The 20,132-nt window shown below is 37.0% G+C and overlaps 1 protein-coding gene across 3 annotated transcripts in view; it reads right to left on the bottom strand.

Moving 5' to 3' along the window:
* The window catches only part of LOC133646481 (SR-related and CTD-associated factor 8-like), an 89,615-nt gene that overhangs the window by 54,183 nt on the left and 15,300 nt on the right, over window positions 1–20,132 (bottom strand). The window contains exon 3 of one of the 3 annotated variants that reach the window (XM_062041875.1): window positions 12,535–12,616. The exons of 1 other annotated variant lie outside the window; for it this stretch is intronic. The gene's annotated coding sequence lies outside the window, so the exon portion shown is untranslated. The remainder of the gene's footprint in view (window positions 1–12,534; window positions 12,617–20,132) is intronic. One more of the 3 variants, XM_062041876.1, reaches the window with a different exon arrangement.

Here is a 20,132-nt window from a genome sequence, read left to right as displayed (position 1 = left end):
TATATATATATATATATACACTACCGTTCAAAAGTTTGGGGTCACACTGAAATGTCCTTATTTTTTAAGGAAAAGCACTGTACTTTTCAATGAAGATAACTTTAAACTAGTCTTAACTTTAAAGAAATACACTCTATACATTGCTAATGTGGTAAATGACTATTCTAGCTGCAAATGTCTGGTTTTTGGTGCAATATCTACATAGGTGTATAGAGGCCCATTTCCAGCAACTATCACTTCAGTGTTCTAATGGTACAATGTGTTTGCTCATTGGCTCAGAAGGCTAATAGATGATTAGAAAACCCTTGTGCAATCATGTTCACACATCTGAAAACAGTTTAGCTCGTTACAGAAGCTACAAAACTGACCTTCCTTTGAGCAGATTGAGTTTCTGGAGCATCACATTTGTGGGGTCAATTAAACGCTCAAAATGGCCAGAAAAAGAGAACTTTCATCTGAAACTCGACAGTCTATTCTTGTTCTTAGAAATGAAGGCTATTCCACAAAATTGTTTGGGTGACCCCAAACTTTTGAACGGTAGTGTATATATATACAGTATATATAATTAGCAAACTTTTGAAGTTGAACCATAATCACAACCAAAAGCAATAAAATATGTTAAGGAGGGGGTTGGGGGCTCTACAATACACTATACACAACCGAAAAAAATAAATAAAATGGCTAAATAAAGTATTGACAAACAAAGTTGCACTTCAATTTTAAACATGTAGGCACAGATAGACTTGTACATAAATTAACTTACAATCAAGTTAGAACCTTTTTAAACAAAAGTGCATGGTAATTATATAAAGTAGGGATGTAACGATTGATCGATACATCGATAGATCGATGTATATTCCTAAAGTATATCAATCTGTGCTCGGCAAATTTGCCTTCGGGAAGATAGGTATCGATCCAAGATCGTTTTTAAGGTTGAATCAATCTATTTTATCTATATTAAAAAAGGGAGAACATTGTATTTAAAAACGGCAGAATTCATATGAAGTTTAACACTTTTAAAAATAAGGATGATAAACAAAGTCTGTTTTGCCCGTCTGTGCCGTCATCAAAACAAAATGTCGGAGCAAACGCCACAAGACAATATGATTGATTACAACACAACATCTTCCAGCTAAAGCACAAATACAAATACATAACGACGCAACACAATAATTTAAAACCGACACAACTTCAAGTTACAAAAGATGCGACGGCCACATTGGAAGTGACAGTGGAGCAAATTGGCTGACTCCCAAAACACAACAATATGAATTGTGACACAACACTCATCTGGCATGCCAAGGAGAAGTCATTTCATCAGAAACAAACACATGCAAGAGATGGATGAAGGAGGCTATGGAAATGAGAAAGCAAGGGGCCAAAACCATCACAGGGATGACGGGGCATATATGCTTCCGCACACCTGGGACACTGTCTGTCATCAGCGACGCCAGAGTGGAGAACAGATACTGCATTACATCGACTGGTAGCAGAAATCGACAGAACACTGGGTCATGGAACTTTATTTAGCAGGAAATTTTTCTGTTAAAATGTTGGTTACTGTTCATGTATTGAAATTTGCTTGAATTTACAAAATGTGAGCAGAAAAGCTTTCCTCTTGTTAATTTAACCTAAAGCGGCATGATTTCGCCACCTTTATCTTTTTGATAGATGTCAACATTGTGTATGTGCTGAAAGCTTCATTTAGGATTGTTGCCTTCTTTGTAAAAGCTACTCTTTTAGGTTTCGCTGACATTTGCTTTCTTTTATTTATTATTTATTTATTTTATTTGCTTGTCGAAACACATGTAGCAAACATGTTTAATAAATATAAATAATATCAAGATAATACTTAAATGGGAAAAAAAAGTTAAAAGTATACCTAACAAACCTTTAACAAATTGATCACTGTAAAATGTCATGCATTCTTCGACTGTTAGGTACTCATCTGGACTGTGGAACCATTGGCACACATGTTTGTATGTCAGAAACTGACATTTGGGCTAGGGCTGGGCGATATATCGAGGGTTTGTCTCTGTGCGATATAGAAAATGACTATATCGTGATATTCGAGTATACGTTCTCACGCAGTTGCTTTTAGCTGCAGGGCATTAAATTGCATGCTCCCTCTTTCCTGTCTCTCCTTCTCACAGAGACTTTAAACCTTACATACGTCACATACTGTCACGTGAGCAACGCCACACGCTCCCGCGGAGCGAGAGGTAGCGACATGGTAACGTTAGCTGTGATGCTAACAGCTAACAGTGTGGTTTGAGTGGTAATACGAGAGAAAGAAGGTGCGAATCTGGTAACAAATGGAGGAATAATTAATTCCCAAGAAAAACAGCACAGGGTCCATTGTCTGACGGTGGTTTGGCTTCAAGTGGGAATATGTCTTTACATCATGTCAACATCTCCGTTCGGTGCCACACCAACTAAATGCCGAAACAACTATTTCCACATCAACACCATAGGACATATACTATTTGATATGCAGCTCCTTTTTATGTGACACTTATTGAAATATCTTGTGTGTCATCATACACTAAAGTGCACTTATAGCATGTTTTAAAATGTCTCTGACAATCTTGCACTTTCTGTTTTGGAAATGACATGAATGTTTGTGCCACTGCTTAATACCGGTAACTGTTTAATAAATACAGTTTTGCTAAATTGACTTAGTTATGATTTCCCTCTCTGCATGAAAGTTTAAAATGAGCATATATTAATGCAGTATGAACAAGAATGTTTTAATGTAGGCACATAGAATCATCATACTGCTGTGATTATATGCATCAAGTGTTCATTCAAGGCTAAGGCAAAATATCGAGATATATATCGTGTATCGCGATATGGCCTAAAAATATTGAGATATCTAAAAAAGGCCATATCGCCCAGCCCTAATTTGGGCTTTATGTTTTATTGTTTTTATGTTTTATTGTTTTGTTTTTAATGGTTTGTATTCTGTTTTTATATGTTTAATGGATCTTAAGGTCTGCAATAAAGATTGATGATGATATTCTCCCTTGGGCTAGAGTGTGAGCTTGGTTCAGAATTGTAATGAATAAGAATCATGATTCGGATGTAATTAGATTTTTTTCAGCATCCTTACAAAGCACATTCCATTAGGGCAGTGGTTCTCAACCTTTTTTCAGTGATGTACCCCCTGTGAAATTTTTTTTAATTCAAGTACCCCGTAATCAGAGCAAAGCATTTTTGGTTGAAAAAAAGAGATAAAGAAGTAAAATACAGCACTATGTCATCAGTTTCTGATTTATTAAATTGTATTACAGTGCATAATATTGCTCATTTGTAGTGGTCTTTCTTGAACTATTTGGAAAAAAAGATATAAAAATAACTAAAAACTTGTTGAAAAATAAACAAGTGATTCAATTCTAAATAAAGATTTCTACACCAAAAAAAACACGAAAAAAATGACAATTACATTTTGAAACATAGTTTATCTTCAATTTCGACTCTTTAAAATTCAAAATTCAACCGAAAAAAAGAAGAGAAAAACTAGCTAATTCAAATCTTTTTGAAAAAATTAAAAAAATAATTTATGGAACATCATTAGTAATTTTTCCTGATTAAGATTAATTTTAGAATTTTGATGACATGTTTTAAATAGGTTAAAATCCAATCTACACTTTGTTAGAATATATAACAAATTGGACCAAGCTATATTTCTAACAAAGACAAATCATTATTTCTTCTAGATTTTCCAGAACAAAAATTTTAAAAGAAATTCAAAAGACTTTGAAATAAGATTTAAATTTGATTCTACAGATTTTCTAGATTTGCCAAAATAGTTTTTTTGAATTTTAATCATAATAAGTTTGAAGAAATATTTCACAAATATTCTTCGTCGAAAAAACAGAAGCTAAAATGAAGAATTAAATTAAAATGAATTTATTATTCTTTACAATAAAAAAAATAAATTTACTCGAACATTGATTTAAATTGTCAGGAAAGAAGAGGAAGGAATTTAAAAGGTATATGTGTTTAAAAATCCTAAAATCCTTTTTAAGGTTGTATTTTTTCTCTAAAATTGTCTTTCTGAAAGTTATAAGAAGCAAAGTAAAAAAAATAATGAATTTATTTAAACAAGTGAAGACCAAGTCTTTAAAATATTTTCTTGGATTTTCAAATTTTATTTGAGTTTTGTCTCTCAGAATTAAAAATGTCGGGCAAAGCGAGACCAGCTTGCTAGTAAATAAATAAAATTAAAAAAAATAGAGGCAGCTCACTGGTAAGTGCTGCTATTTGAGCTATTTTCAGAACAGGCCAGCGGGCGACTCATCTGGTCCTTACGGGCTACCTGGTGCCCGCGGGCACCGCGTTGGTGACCCCTGTTCTAAACATTTCTTCACAAAAAAAAAAAAATCTTTAACATCAATATTTATGAAACATGTCCACAAAAAAATCTAGCTGTCAACACTGAATATTGCATTGTTGCATTTCTTTTCACAGTTCTTTTTGACAGACATTTTAGTGAGGGTCAAACCATCATGGCATGGGGGAAACTCTGCGTTTATGGTAATGAATGGAATAGCCTACTTGATTTGATGTTCAGTTTATGAACTTACATTCATATTTTGTTGAAGTATTATTCAATAAATATATTTATAAAGGATTTTTGAATTGTTGCTATTTTTAGAATATTTTAAAAAAATCTCACATACCCCTTGGCATACCTTCAAGTACCCCCAGGGGTACGCGTACCCCCATTTGAGAACCACTGCATTAGGGCACATTGGCACACGCTTACCAAGGACAAAACATCTGCCAAAGTGAGACATTCATCCGCTTCAATAATACTCTACATAATTCAGCACTACATCGTTTGACAGAGATGGTGCATATTATTTTTTTACATTGACACAATTAGATTGTCAAAATCTGGAGCAGCACATTTATTGTGAAAACAAGAACTGTGCGGTCGGTCTTTACACTTTTGACAGCCGGTACAAAGAGAGAGTCTGTTGAAATAAAAAGTGCTTTTCGCGTTCCTGACGGTCGTATTCTTCATAAGCTCGCAGCAGCCAACGTCATCGGGCAAGATCCTCGAGTAGCGTGAATGTCAACCAAGTAACGAAAGTGACGTTGTAGTGAAAATTGATGATCAGTCATTTTCAGGTCTATTTTTTTTTTAATGCCTCGCGAGCGAGTGACACACCTTCACCAATCGATCGGTAGCTTGCGATCGATCTAATAGGCACCCCTGATGTAAACAAACTGCTGCGTCACAGGCCACCCAACTACGGTGCATTCATTGACCGCAGAAATTAGGACAAAACGGCGCTTGCCAAGAACTCATTAGTGAAGTATGAACACAAACATATTGGGACGGCGTGGCGAAGTTGGTAGAGTGGCCGTGTCAGCAATCGGAGTGTTGCTGGTTACTGGGGTTCAATCCCCACCTTCTACCATCCTAGTCACGTCCGTTGTGTCTTTGTGTAAGACACTTCACCCTTGCTCCTGATGGCTGCTGGTTAGCGCCTTGCATGGCAGCTCCCGTCATCAGTGTGTGAATGTGTGTGTGAATGGGTGAATGTGGAAATACTGTCAAAGCGCTTTGAGTACCTTGAAGGTAGAAAAGCGCTATACAAGTATAACCCATTTATCATTATAATTTATAAACAGTGGGCTTTCTAACAATTAGGAAGGTTTGGGTCATGTTTGTCTTACGGAAACCATATTAAAACAAAAAATATATTTTGCCCCCATCTTTTTCCATTTTCAAACATTTCTGAAAAATTTCCACGGAGCCACTAGGGTGGCACTGAGGAGCCGCAGGTTGCCGACACAAACCTTTCAAATTTTTAGAAATCCCACTGTTTATATTAAACATGCTTCACTTGATGAGAGTATTTGGCAAGCTCCGTTTTGTCCTACTAATTTTGGCAGTCCTTGAACTCACCATAGTCTGTTTACTCATACAACTTTTCCTGACTTTGCCACAGAAATACATGTTTTGTGCCACTCCTCCTTTGTCTCATTTTGTCCACCAAACTTTTTATGCTGTGCGTGAATGCACAAAGGTGAGCTTTGTTGATGTTATTGACTTGTTGGAGTGCTAATCAAGCATATATGGTCAGTGCATGACTGCAAGCTAATCAATGCTAACATGCTATTTAGGCGAGCTGTATTTCCATAATTCATCATTATGCCTCGTTTGTAGGTATATTTGAGATAATTACATTTCCTTTACCATGTCCTCTGTGTATTTAATGAATATTTGCATGTCTCATGACATTATCTGTATGTAATATTGGCTACATTTCTGATAGTTGTTAATGTGCCGTTATAGACCACTGCAAACGTTACCCAGCTTGCAAAGAATGTAATAAATCCATTAGAAGACAGCCTGCCATTTCTTTTAACATGGACACACCACATTTATACTTTTGGGCATTCCAACCCAGTTATCGCACCATTTGAGAAGCCTCTGTTTTACAAATTTTCTCCAATGTTGTAAAAATGTGTCAAATAAATATTCAAATTTAAACATTTCTGTCAACGAAGATTTGCGTCCACCTACGACACAGTCATTTTAATAGTAGGCTAGTACGGCTAATATATGCACGTACATCAAGTATTGCCTTCATTATAAGACTTAAGTTTTCGCGGCTCCGGACAGATTTTTGGGTACTTTTAGTCCAATGTGGCTCTTTCAACATATTGGGTTCCCGAAACCTACATTAGCTAATATGCCAACATGTTTACAAGTGTCTCTGTTAGTGTAATTAACTTATAATGGCATTCTTTTTGTATTGTTTCAGTTTGACAAATTCCTCAGTAAACTCACGAAGACATCACTGTCGAGTTATTGAGTCGGTTTAGCTTATTGGCGAGCTAGTTTCTCCAGCTAGTGGGGCCATAGCGATGACATCTGTTTTGTTTGATCAGCCGTTTTACGGCCGTGTTATAGCCACTGTTTGGAAACAATTAAGGTATGTGAATAAACATTTACAGAATCTCAATGTGTAAATAACAAATTTCGCAAGGTATATTTCTGTGGCTTATAGTTCGGTGCGGCTAATATGTGGAAAAATATTTTTTTTATTCAAAAATGTTGTGGGTGCGTCTTAAATCTCTATAGACCGGAAAACGCAGTAATACAATGTGTTGTAGCATCCAAAAGAAGACACAAAGTCTAACGCTCTTTTTAGTTTTTATTGCCCATTTTGTGCTAACAACGGGCCCAATTCCAACAAGTATTTCCTCCGTGCACAGACGACTGTCTGTGTTTCACTCCTAGACACACAACACTTCCTCATTCTACGTCAACACTGTGTGTTCACAAACCATGTGAAAAAAATATCATAACACACTAACTAGCAAGTAGTTACGGTTAGGGCTGGGCGATATATCGATATACGCGATATATCGCGGGTTTGTCTCTGTGCGATATAGAAAATGACTATATCGGGATATCGAGTATACGTTCTCACGCAGTTGCTTTTAGCTGCGGGCATTACAGGCTCTCCTCGCTCTTTCCTTCTCACAGACAACAAGTGCACCTTCTTACACACGTCACATACTGTCACGACATACGTCACATACGTATATGCACTCGCCGAGCAGAGAGGTAGCAGCATGGCTAACGTTAGCTGTGATGCTAGCGGAGTGGTGTGAGCGATAATACAAGAGAAAGAAGGTGCGAATCTGGTGACAAATGGAGGAATAATTAATTCCCAAGAAAAACAGCAGGGGGTGCATCGTCTGGCGGTGGTTTGGCTTCAAGTGGGAATATGTCGAACAGACAACCGTAATTTGTCAAGCGTGGAGCAAAGTGTTGCTATAAAAAGTAGCAGCACTGCTGTAACAAACAGTTCAGGGTGTCCCAAGTTACCGGAGTGTGTTAGGTAAGGAGGAGTTTTGTCCCTCCAGAGTTGTTGCCGTAGGACTGTGACGTAGGGTGTGTGTGGTTGTGGAAGGAAGTGTGTGATGTTGGCATTAAAGAAGCGGTGGCTACCGAACCTGCTCTAATGTCTCCCGTTTATTATTTTATTAGAAAAGTACACTGTATAGGCGAACCCAGGACACTCGGCTACACTGCTAATATGTAGCATCATTTGAAAAGTCACCCGCTAGACCAGGGGTCACCAACCTTTTTGAAACCAAGGGCTACTTCTTGGGTACTGATTAATGCGAAGGGCTACCAGTTAGATACACACTTAAATAAATTGCCAGAAGTAGCCAATTTGCTCAATTTACCTTTAACTCTGTTATTATTAATAATTAATGATATTTATCTTTGTGGAAACACTGATCATCTTAATGATTTCTCACAATAAATATATATAGAAACAGATAAATATCAATATGCAACACTTTATTTTTATATTTTCTCTAAGTGCACATTTTTCAAATTGAACATTTTCAAATGATCACTGAAATCACAATATCCCATTTTAACTAGCTAGCCACTAACATTTTTTAACAAATCATGAATTACTTTGCACCATGTTTGTACAAATAATAACTCATGTAAAATACAAAAGTAAACTCTCAAATTTTTAAATCATGTCACACTTTGAACTGGACACCAAATCTGTTATCTGTTTCTTTGTCAGTTAGTGGGAAGCCTGGCATTGCATGCTGTTAACTAATGTGTTGTACTCTGGTGTGTAACTTGACACTGCAACTCTGAGTGAGTCTTGCAGATGTGCATCAGTGAGGCGTGTTCTGTGTTTGTTCTTGATGAAGTTCATGTCAGAAAAGGCTGATTCACAAAGATAAGATTTTTCCTCATTGTTTGCGGAACCTTCTTAATCTTTTGGACATATTTTCACAGCAATCTGGCCTTAAGCTTAATTATGATAAATGTAAAATGTTAAGGATCGGAAATCTAAAGGGAACGTCCTTTCGAATGGAATGCAAAGTGTTTTGTTTATAAATTATATGCAATCTGTTGTGTTCCCTAATTTTTTTCTGTGTACATGAATGAAGGTGTGTGTTGCTGAGTCCGACTTGGACATTATCTGGACTGGGCCTGGTTTAAAAAACCCTTTAAAAAAATCTAATTTCATTGACGACCTGGTCTGTTGAAGATAAGGCCCTTTTTTAAAAAATAAAATAAAATAAGATAAATAAATAAAAAACATTTTCTTGGATAAAAAAGAAAGTAAAACAATATAAAAATAATTACATAAAAAATAGTAATTAATGAAAATGTTAGTGGACCAGCAGCCTATACAATCATGTGTGCTTCAGGGACTGTGTCCCTTGCAGATGTGTTGTCTATGTTGTGGGAACCAGAATATTGGTAGCAGAAAGAAATAACCCCTTTTGTGTGGATGAGTGTGCATGGGGGAGGTTGTTTGGGTTGATGCACTGATTGAAAGTGTATCTTGTGTTTTTTCTATGTAGATTTAATTCAAAAAAAAAAAAAAAAAAAAAAAAAATTTTTTTTTTTTAATTTTTATTTATTTTTTTTTTTTTAGAACAGGCCCGCGGGCGACTCATCTGGTCCTTACGGGCGACCTGGTGCCCGCGGGCACCGCGTTGGTGACCCCTGCGCTAGACAATGAAGAGTGCTTACTCCGCACGTCAATATCTGCGTTTGGTGCCACACGTCCACACCATCAAAATGCAGAGGCAAACATTTCCAGATCAACACCGTATGAAAAAAATAGTGATTTTTTTAGTTGTGATTTCCTTCTCTGCATGAAAGTTTAAAAGTAGCATATATTAATGCAGTATGAAGAAGAATGTTTTAATGTAGACACATAGAATCATCATACTGCTGTGAATATATGCATCAAGTGTTCATTCAAGGCTAAGGCAAAATATCGAGATATATATCGTGTATCGCGATATGGCCTTAAAATATCGCGATATTAAAAAAAAGGCCATATCGCCCAGCCCTAGTTACAGTATATATATAGTTTATTATTTGCACACTATTGACAAGTGATTCACCGAAAATTTGGAAGCCGGAAAAAGACTTACTTTGATCAGTGGAACAGCGCTTCCGAAACCGTGTGTTGTATGACGTAAGCCATACGCACGGTTTCGGTCTTGATCGGAGGCAGTATGACCACGATGTGGACGTACTTTAAATTATTTGAGATATACCCACGGACAGCTATCTTAAAAATTTAAGATGACATTGGTGGCTTTTATGGAGAGCAAGGCACCTTGCAGCGCAAAGCAAATGTGATGTCAGGCTCTTTGCAGCTCACTTTTCGTCGCGGACATGGAGCGACAGATGTAAAGTCTCTAAACACGAGTACAGTCTACAATAACACCAATAGATGCTAGATTTGTTGCCAGTCGTTTTTAATTAAGAGATACTAAAAAGATTGGGGAAAATCTCTAGAAAAAAAGGTTAAGAAATATCAAAATACTACAATAAGCAACAAAAATTGAAAAATAAGCAAAATGATATGCAAGAAAAAATATATGTAAATACTATAATAACAGAAGAGTATGTATACATGTTTTGCCTTTTTAAAGAATAATATGCATTATAGCAAATAATGTCATGACATCATATTGACCACGCCCCCACCTCTACAGGTATCTTGGCATTCTAAGGGAAACCCTGGAGACATTCCTTATTTGCTAGAGAGAAGTGAATTCTAATCAAAATTCAAACAAGGCTCCAACAGTTCAATAACCTGACAAAACGGTCATTTTACATGCACTGGAATATAAAATAGTATATTGTTTTTCTGATAAACTAGACCTTTAAAGGAGAACTGCACTTTTTTTTTTTTTTTGCCTACCGTTCACAATCATTATGAGAGACATGACGATGGATGTTGTTTTGTTTTTTTTGCATTCTAAATATTAAATAAACGCGGTCAGAAGTCCGCTTACAATGGAGCCTATGGGAGCCGCGCAATCCCGCCTACAAAGCCCTTAAAAAAACATCCCAAAACCTCCATTGAGGTTTTATATACATGATGTAAGTATATAAAATGTAATGGGTACATTTATATTTACATTTAACCCGCCTTCCGCCCGATTGTAGCTGAGATAGGCGCCAGCACCCCCCGCGACCCCGAAGGGAGTAAGCGGTAGAAAATGGATGGATGAATGGATGTACGTATTTCGCTCATTTTAAGCATACGTAACGCATTCATTTCAAAAATACATCACAACGTTTTTCATTTCCCCCCCTTAATCACTGATTGTTACTCACTGCAGACTTCATGAGAGCCAACAGACATAATAAATCATCACTTACTGTGCAGGGTCTACTGTCAATAGGATGCAGACTGCTAGGATGTTCATATATTTCTTTTTAGATGAAGAATGTCTCATAATCCTTACGAATAAAAAGGGTAAAGGGGTGGGGGGACCAAGCGTATTTTTGCGTCGTTCTAGCCATTTTCGGGTCCTAAATGGCTGTCTAAGTGTACAAACTTGTCGGAATACCTACTCAGACTTAGTCTGTCCAGGTGAGATGCATTATTTATGATCTAGAATCAAATTTACAAGGAGCAAGGAAGCAGCTGCGGACCACTTGATGATGTAATCAGGGACACATGGTAGTGAACACGGCACCACTATAAATAGTTGGTCTGCGTTAGCGCTTATAATAACAATACCACTAATACTTGGTCAATATTCAAGTCACGAGATGTAAATGGAGAATTGTTGGCGGTTTTTGAATGGTCATTCATTGGATTTTAAGGGCGAAATAGTGGAGCTCCCATTGGCTCCACTGTAAGCGGACTATTATTAAATATTCACAATGCATTAAAAAACCTACATCCATCGTCATGTCTTTCATAATGATTGTGAAGGATAGACAAAATCCCCAAAAAAGTGTGGATCCTGTTTAGACAATTATATCAAACTACCGGTACTTTGCGTCGCTTTAAAAAAAACCAACTCCTTTTCAGATATGTTGAATTGCGCCAATGTGCCCATGTGATGTTAATGCAACTTATGTCTGAAACAAATCAATCATAACAAAAATCAAAGGATAATAAGGACAAAGCCATTTGAGGACAAAATAGGGTTTTTCTTTCTTTGTCCAACAGTTTAGCATTTCATGGCATGCAAATAAACTTGAAAAAACAGACAGCCCCAATTTACTATTAAAAATATTTAAAAAGTCAAATGGTTTTATATAAACATAACTGCCACACTATGTGTTTCAAGCCTCAACTAATTGCTGAGAAAAGTAAATACAAATAGCAATACTGATCCAAATATGGCAGTTGCAGTTTATTCTTGAATAATGAAGCCCACATTTGTGTGATGTATGGAACAAATACAACCCAATTGTAGTTTGTTGTCAAGAGTGCGAACACGAGAGAAGGGAGAAATGTGTGCTGAGAATAAAGACGTCCACAACCCATGTTTGTGCGCTTTACATTTTCAACATGTGTAACTGTGTTGACTCTAGAGAATTGCATCACCAGCCACACACAAACATCTCTCCAAGCACTTGCTATTGACCACTGCCTGACAATCAAAGGTATGTGACCAATTGAGGCAAAAGAGCTGCCAAAAATAAAAATGATGGCAGCTCTTCCATCTTCCTTGTGAAACAACCCATACTCCTACCTAAGCTGGTTAGGGATTCTCTTATCTCTTTGTAACTCTCTCCACCCCATCCTCCAGTGCTTTGGGGGAGCTGGGAGAGCTGCTGAGGGAAGGGGAAACGAGTGTTATTCATAAGGCATGGCAATACCAAAAGGCACAGTAGTTCTTCAAGAACAAACAATAAGGCTGGTACGTTTGGTGCAATGAGTTACTATCAACAATGCAACTACCTTTGTTAAAAATTACTCATAATTGTACAATGTTATTATTACTCATATACAAACACTTGAAGGGACCATGGCGTTTGTTTTTTTGCAGACAGCAGTTAATATAACCGAGTAATTATTCTAACTCTGCATTTAAACACAATTTTTTTAATTACAAAATGGCGGATATTTTTGTCTGCTTTTTAAGTGGTTGCCATATTTTCCAACGCGCTCTCTGGTGGGAATGTGCTCACCAGTGTGATAGCATATGTAGACCTGTGCCGATATTCGGTAAGTCAATCAACCAACGATAAATAAAAATTAGGTCGATAAGTTTTCCAGCATTGATAAATTGCCATGTGCATGCTTCTAGAGCACTCGCACATTTGTACCATAGCTAAATGAAAGGAAGGTGGTGAATTATGTTGTCCTCATTAACTGTCTTTAATTATATGTGCAGCAACGTGGGGCCCCTGGCCCACTAGCATCACAGAGCAAAAAGTGCAAAATGATCACAAAACCAAATGCTACCGCACCAGTGTGACAATATTTCAGTTTAAACCTTTGAAACAAGATGAGCCTATCAACACAGAGGAGCCAGTTTTCCGATTGTGCGGGAATATAATAAACCTGCACACCAACTTGAAACATAACCACTCGACAGTTCACACTCACTTCGCATTTGGTACACAAACCAGGTCAATGCAAACAAATCGGTGAAACATAGACATAGAAAGTGTGGTTAATTTCATCGCCAAGGACATGCTGCCATTTAATACTTTTATAAAACAATAATTTAAAAAAATGCTGCAAACATTGCAAACGTAATTTTGGTGTTCCTCAGAATCTGCCAGACTTAAGTTTTTTTTGCATATGACTTGTTAATATAGTGTTTATATTTTTACTCTGCACTTTTGTTTAAAAATGTCCTAACTTGAGTGTCAGTTAAGTACAGGTAATATATAACTCTACCTCTGCCCACATGTTCAATACTGAAATGCAACTTTGTTTGTCAATACTTTACTTAGCCATTTTATTTATTGATTTAGTTGTGTGTATATTTGAGGCCCCTTGACCCCCTCTTTAACATATTTATTGCTTTTAGTCGTGAATATTTTTTGAAGTGCAAAATTTTGCTAACAGACAAAGTATATTTTATTGTTAATGTTTGTTTGTTTTACTTAACTTGGAGATTTAAAATTTTACATTCCGATTAAATGTTAAAATATACGAGAAATACAAGTTTACTGCATTTAAAAGGCTATACATGCATTATTATTATCTATTATCATTACATCAATGATTAATTTGGTTTCATAAAAATAATGGCAATAATGTGTGTGTGTTTGTCCTAGCCGTGCACCATACAGAGAGCAGAGCATTGTAAAAGTGTGACGATGTAGACAAATTCTGTCATCACATAAACAAAATAAACCGGCTTGTAGGGCTGGGCGATATATCGAATACACTCGATATATCGCGGGTTTGTCTCTGTGCGATATAGAAAATTACTATATCGTGAGCTACCACACCGCTAGCTGTGATGCTAGCGGTGTGGTAACAAATGAAGGAAGAATTAATTCCCAAGAAAAACAGCAGGGAGTCCATCGTCTGGCGGTGGTTTGGCTTCGAGCGGGAAGATGTTTTACAAGTATGCGGCAAAAGCGTTGCTACAAAAAGTAGCAGCCCTGCTAATGTGTAGCACCATTTGAAAAGTCACCCGCTAGAGAATGAAGAGTGCTTGAAACTCCGCATGTCAACATCTCCGGCCGGTGCCACACCAACAGCATGCCGAAGCAACACTGTATGGAAAAAAAAGTCAACAACAGAAGGAGATAACGTCCGCAGTAACCTACCACATAGCGAAGGACATACACTATTGGGCTTCCTTTTATGCAGCTCATTTTTATTTCACAGTTATTGAAATATCTTGTGTGACATCATGCACAAAAGTGCACTTCATATGTTTTAAACTATTGTAGTGGCGTTCTGTACAAAAAGTGCACTTTAATTTAGTGTTGTTTTGATATGTCATCTTAGTCACATCATGCACAAAAGTGCACTAATAGCTTGTTTTAAGATGTCTCTGACAATCTTGCACTTTCTGTTTTGGAAATGACATGAATGTTTGTGCCACTGCTTAATACCTGTTTAATAAATACAGTTTTGGTAAATTGACTTAGTTGTGATTTCGTTGTTGTGAAGTTTTAAAATGAGCATATATTAATGCAGTATGAACAAGAATGTTTTAATGTAGACACATAGAATCATCATACTGCTGTGATTATATGCATTAAGTGTTCATTCAAGGCTAAGGCAAAATATCGAGATATATATGGTGTATCGTGACATGGCCTAAAAATATCGAGATATTATTAAAAGGCCATATCGCCCAGCCCTACCGGCTAGTAAGCTTTTTTGACAAAAAGACCTGGGGCCGTACTTATCGAGCTTCTTAGAATTACTCAAGAAGTCTGCTAAGAGTTGACTTAAGAGTAAATAAATTCTTCGCTGAAAGCTGCACTTAAAAGTTAGTTATCAAGCGTCTTACTCACACTTTCAGCGAAGTGTAGGACTGAAGCTTAAGTGTCACACTCAGAGCTGAATTACGACATTACTATGTGCCGTAAACGGAATTTTAGGTGACGTCATTTCTGTGTCCATAGAAATGACCAATCACGGAAGAGAATCCGTTGTCTAAGAATAAAGAAATATCTTGGAAATATTTAAGTGGACAATGGGAGTGTATATTTTGACAATAAACTACAAAATAATACAAAACAAACTAGTCCCCGCCGGGACTCACGCTACCGCTCCCTCTCTTCTATCGCCCACACACTCACTGACGTCACTCACCTCACGGCCACACACATACGCAACTGTCATAACATTTTCTTTCCAATTCATTAATTAGGCAACTAATTTGAAACTGGTGTGGGTGGCTCTATATATACTAGCCCACTGCAGCCACATGCAGAAATCAACAAAGAATCGAAAAGTATTAAATCTGTGACAAAAATAATATCCGCTCTGTCTAAACGATACCGTTTGATCAGCTGCTCGTCATCAAAAAAAAACAAAAACATTGTTCCGTTCCCTGAACGTTCGCGCACGTCTCTCTCGCCTCAGTGCCATCCCCTGCTGGCAACTCCTAACCACTTAAGACACCTCTGAAGGTCTCTTAAATATCGTGGAGAGTAGGAGTGATTCTTAGACTTAAGAACGTTGATAAAAAGCTTTTATTCTTAAGTTTGAGAGTAGGACTAAATTTCGCAAATTCTCAGGACTTAAGTGTAAAATGGCACTCTAAGAAGTTAGATAAGTACGGCCCCTGCTCTATAGGAACTGTATCCTTACATGACTTCTGTTGTGATACAGCAAAAAATAATATAATGATTTGGGAAAACGCTGCCATATTAATCAAAGTTCAACTTCACACTACCCTTTGAGAAGACATTAACAGTCATCAGCTGTGGGTTTAATTTTGGTTCAATGTGCTAGGAGCGAGAAGCAGTTGGAATATAATAGTGGCTATGTACAATTGTTTGATCAAAACACTATTTCTCAATTAGAAGAAGCTCAAGGAAACGTACTGAATTTAAGACATCACTTTCCATCAAAAACAGCACAGCCTTTTTTTGAAAGTATGTTTGTAGCTGTTGGAGGAGACTATTTGTCAAGATAGTGGCGTGGAAAAACAAGTTGCCTCTATATTGAAGCAATTATCATAGATATCAGATTTATGACACCAAAAGACTTCCAAAGTTTACGAATAAATAGGTATGATCAAAATAGTATCAATCTCTCAGAGATTCCCGAGCCATTTTGAGAGTTAATGAGGAAGCCAGTCATGTGATCGCATGACGTAGCGTTAGGAACCACACATACCCTCCCCATCTACAACAATGCTAATCAAGCAAACTTTGTGAGAGCCAACAACAATTACTTTGGGAAGAATTATGATCCAGAACCTTATATTTTTTAACCCGAACACAAAGAGGATGAGCAATAAGTTTTGGAAGCCTTGTGCTACACGGATGCCACTTTATTGTGACACTACAGCATCAGCAGCATTGCTATGTGCTAAACATAAAAACTAATAATGATATAACAAACACTCACTGTATTATCTGCCCTCTCGCTGGGATGCCGACTGACGAGACGCTCACCTAATTCCGTTAAGATGAAGATTCAATCGACACAAAAGGTTAAAAAAAAGTTGACGCCACTAGCATCATTTGGTGTCTTTTTTGCCATCTCAGGGGTTGTCAAAGTCGACCAGCCTCTCGGTCCATGGCCACATTTGTCTACTACCAGGTAAAAGATGCATGAATTATAGTCTAAAATGTACTCTTAGCAAGTTTGAGACAAAGCAGAGGCAACTGCTGGCTTAGTGTGTCAACAATAACAGCATAAGATAGCATTAGCTCACTGCTGTCAATGCGCCGCTAAAATAGGCTGTGTTGGCGCTTATAACGACAATATCACTAATTTTGGTTAATTTTCAGGTCACGACATGTAAATGTAGTATTGTTGGCAATTTCTGGATGTTTTAGAGGGTTTTTGGGCACTATAGAGGACCGTCGCTCTGTTGACTCAATTAATAGCTATTTATTTACAATTTTGAATGCATAAAAAAAGCTAAGGATATGTGTTCTCATCTTACAAAAGGATTGTGAATGATAAACAGCACATCTCTTTCCTATTTTTGCATATTTCCAGTATGACTGATCTGATAACATGGTCAGAGCGCAGAAGCGTTACTACACTGATGTAGAATCTACGGAAATTACCAAAAATATTTTTACATATTTTGCGGATTATAAATACAATTGGATATGGTTAAATGGACAAGTAAACACAAATAAGCATGTAAAGTGAACATGTTTTTCCACTGTACTGGTACTTTTAAGTACATGTCTACCCGTTTATCAGCCTCGTCCTTAATGAACATGGAAGGCAAGACCTTTGATGAAATATGTGCAGCCACAAGCAGTGCCCTGACGCACGGACATTGAGAAACACTGCTAATATACATACACAAGCCTATTGCCCTGATGCAACAGAAAAGTGATATGTAATGTAGAGCCACTCCCCTAAACTAATAATAATCACCTTCATTACAGCAAATAATCAGCATTTTTCTAGTATTAATATTATCATGAAGGTAGGCCTGGGCGATATATCGATTTTATCGATAAATTTTAGTTTTTTGTTGCAGAATATTTAAAAAATCTATGTTTTTCTCCTCTTGGGCCGGCATTCTTTTTGGCCCCATGAGCTTCCATAGCCCTCGCCTGCCCCCTTACTTCCTTAGCTGAGATCCACAAGCCTACCAAAACAAGGTTAATGCTAATGATCAGGTGAGCGAGGCGTTTGTACATAGCAAACATAAAAGTGTTGTCAGTGCTTTAGATGTGCGGCAACAAGCATGGGACAAACGACTGCATGCTGCAAAGTTTCTTTAAAAAAGGCAGACAACAAACTTATTCCAGCATCAGAAACAGCATTGAGCCGAGTGGGGAAAATGCAATTCTTTACGAGGAAAACAAGATCGCAACAACAACAAACTCCACCTAAGAAGCAGCTTACTGTGGTGGAATCACAAAGTACCATTCATGATGAGAAAGGAGCACAATGCACAGAGCGATCACTAAAGCAGTCACTCTGCACATCCAAACCGGACAACTCGTACACGTGTGTGCTACTGCAAAACTCTCATGGAATTATAACGCATGTAACCATTAATACAGTGATATAGTACATGTGCACAGTAGTGTACATTGTCGTTAAAAGCAGTACACACTAACAAGGAGCCCAGAATACTCCATGGAAAAGCCTGCATTTATCCACATGCCAAAACTATATAGTAATCTCAATGTTGTACTTGCTTATTTATTTGCATACAATGTACAATGCTACATTTTTATATACAGAACTATTTTATTCAAGACTGAAGTTTTAAGTTTGCACTTTGATATGATTGATTTTTATTACTATTCAATGATTAATGGTATATTTATGGAGTTTATTTATTTGCACACAATGTGAAATGCTAAATGTTTGTATTGCATTTTATTCAACCAGAAGTATTTCTTCCCAGAGGAAGCTCCTAAATTATTTAATTGAAAATGATTGCATAAAAAGTAAAATGTATATCTGGTCTAAAACAAGCATTATACAAATTAGAATTTTGCTAAGCGTAAAATGCGGTGTATATATTGTTATTTCAAGTAACTAGTTTTTGTTCAAATTAAAGCAAAACTTGTTTTAATTATCTCTGTCATTTGTATTCATTGGTTTCTTTAAAAAGTATGTAAAAAAAACAACAACAATTCGAACAAGAAAATAATTGTGCCAGTTATCAGCATAAGATTGGCAACAAAAGCTAAAAAGAGCATCTGACTTTGTGTTTACTTCTGCACGCTACAATTCATTAAATTACTTAATTTTGTTTTCATGCAAAAACAAAACTCATTTTTAAGGTGCGGTGGCTAATATGTTGCAGTGGCGCACCGCCACAATCAAATACATTAAGGGTAAACCCGGCCAATAAATAAGTGCTTACTAAAGTTTAGTAAGTGTAGATAGAACCGCGTTACAGCAGAAAGTAAGCAGCAGGAATTAAACAGGTAGATTAATAAGAGTCAAGAGAACAAATAATCCAACATTGATCATCGGGCAGCCTGCAGCGACTGATCCCATTCAATTCATAAGAGAGAAAGACACTTAGTAGTGATGGGTCCGGCAACACCGATGCATCGGCGCATGCGTCGAGCTCATAGAGCAATACCCTGTGTCGGTGCGCGTACCGCTTTTAGAAAGTCACGTGACCGAACATGAGCTGTTTTGGTCACGTGACCGATACGCGAACTGTGTCGCACTCCCGCCTTCTCTGTGCCCTGTGAGCGGGTCTTTTCTACAGCCGGAGAAATAATAACTAAGAAGAAACGACTGAAGTGTTGATAACAACCAAACCTAACTCCCCCCCCCCCCCCCCCCGCCCCCCTCTATATCCCACAACCCGGATTGTACATAATTCAATGTATATACTCTGATGATTAACTTGTGTGATGACTGTATTATGATGATAGGATATATCTGTATCATGAATCAATGTAGGTGGACCCCGACTATAACAAGTTGACCCCGACTATAACAAGTTGAAAAACTTATTCGGGTGTTACCATTTAGTGGTCAATTGTACGGAATATGTACTTCACTGTGCAATCTACTAATAAAAGTTTTAATCAATCAATGAAAGAAATCGTCTAAAATTGAATACGTTTATTGACTGTATCTAAAAAAGATTAAAATATATTTTTATTTAAATGAAGATATGAAATAATCCTAAATGAAACACAATGACTTGGTTTATATTATTGTATATACTAGGTCATAAAATCAGTGTCA

This window comes from Entelurus aequoreus, linkage group LG03 (assembly GCF_033978785.1).
Source record: "Entelurus aequoreus isolate RoL-2023_Sb linkage group LG03, RoL_Eaeq_v1.1, whole genome shotgun sequence".
NCBI lineage: Eukaryota > Metazoa > Chordata > Actinopteri > Syngnathiformes > Syngnathidae > Entelurus > Entelurus aequoreus.
This window is presented reverse-complemented; position numbering and strand designations above follow the sequence as displayed.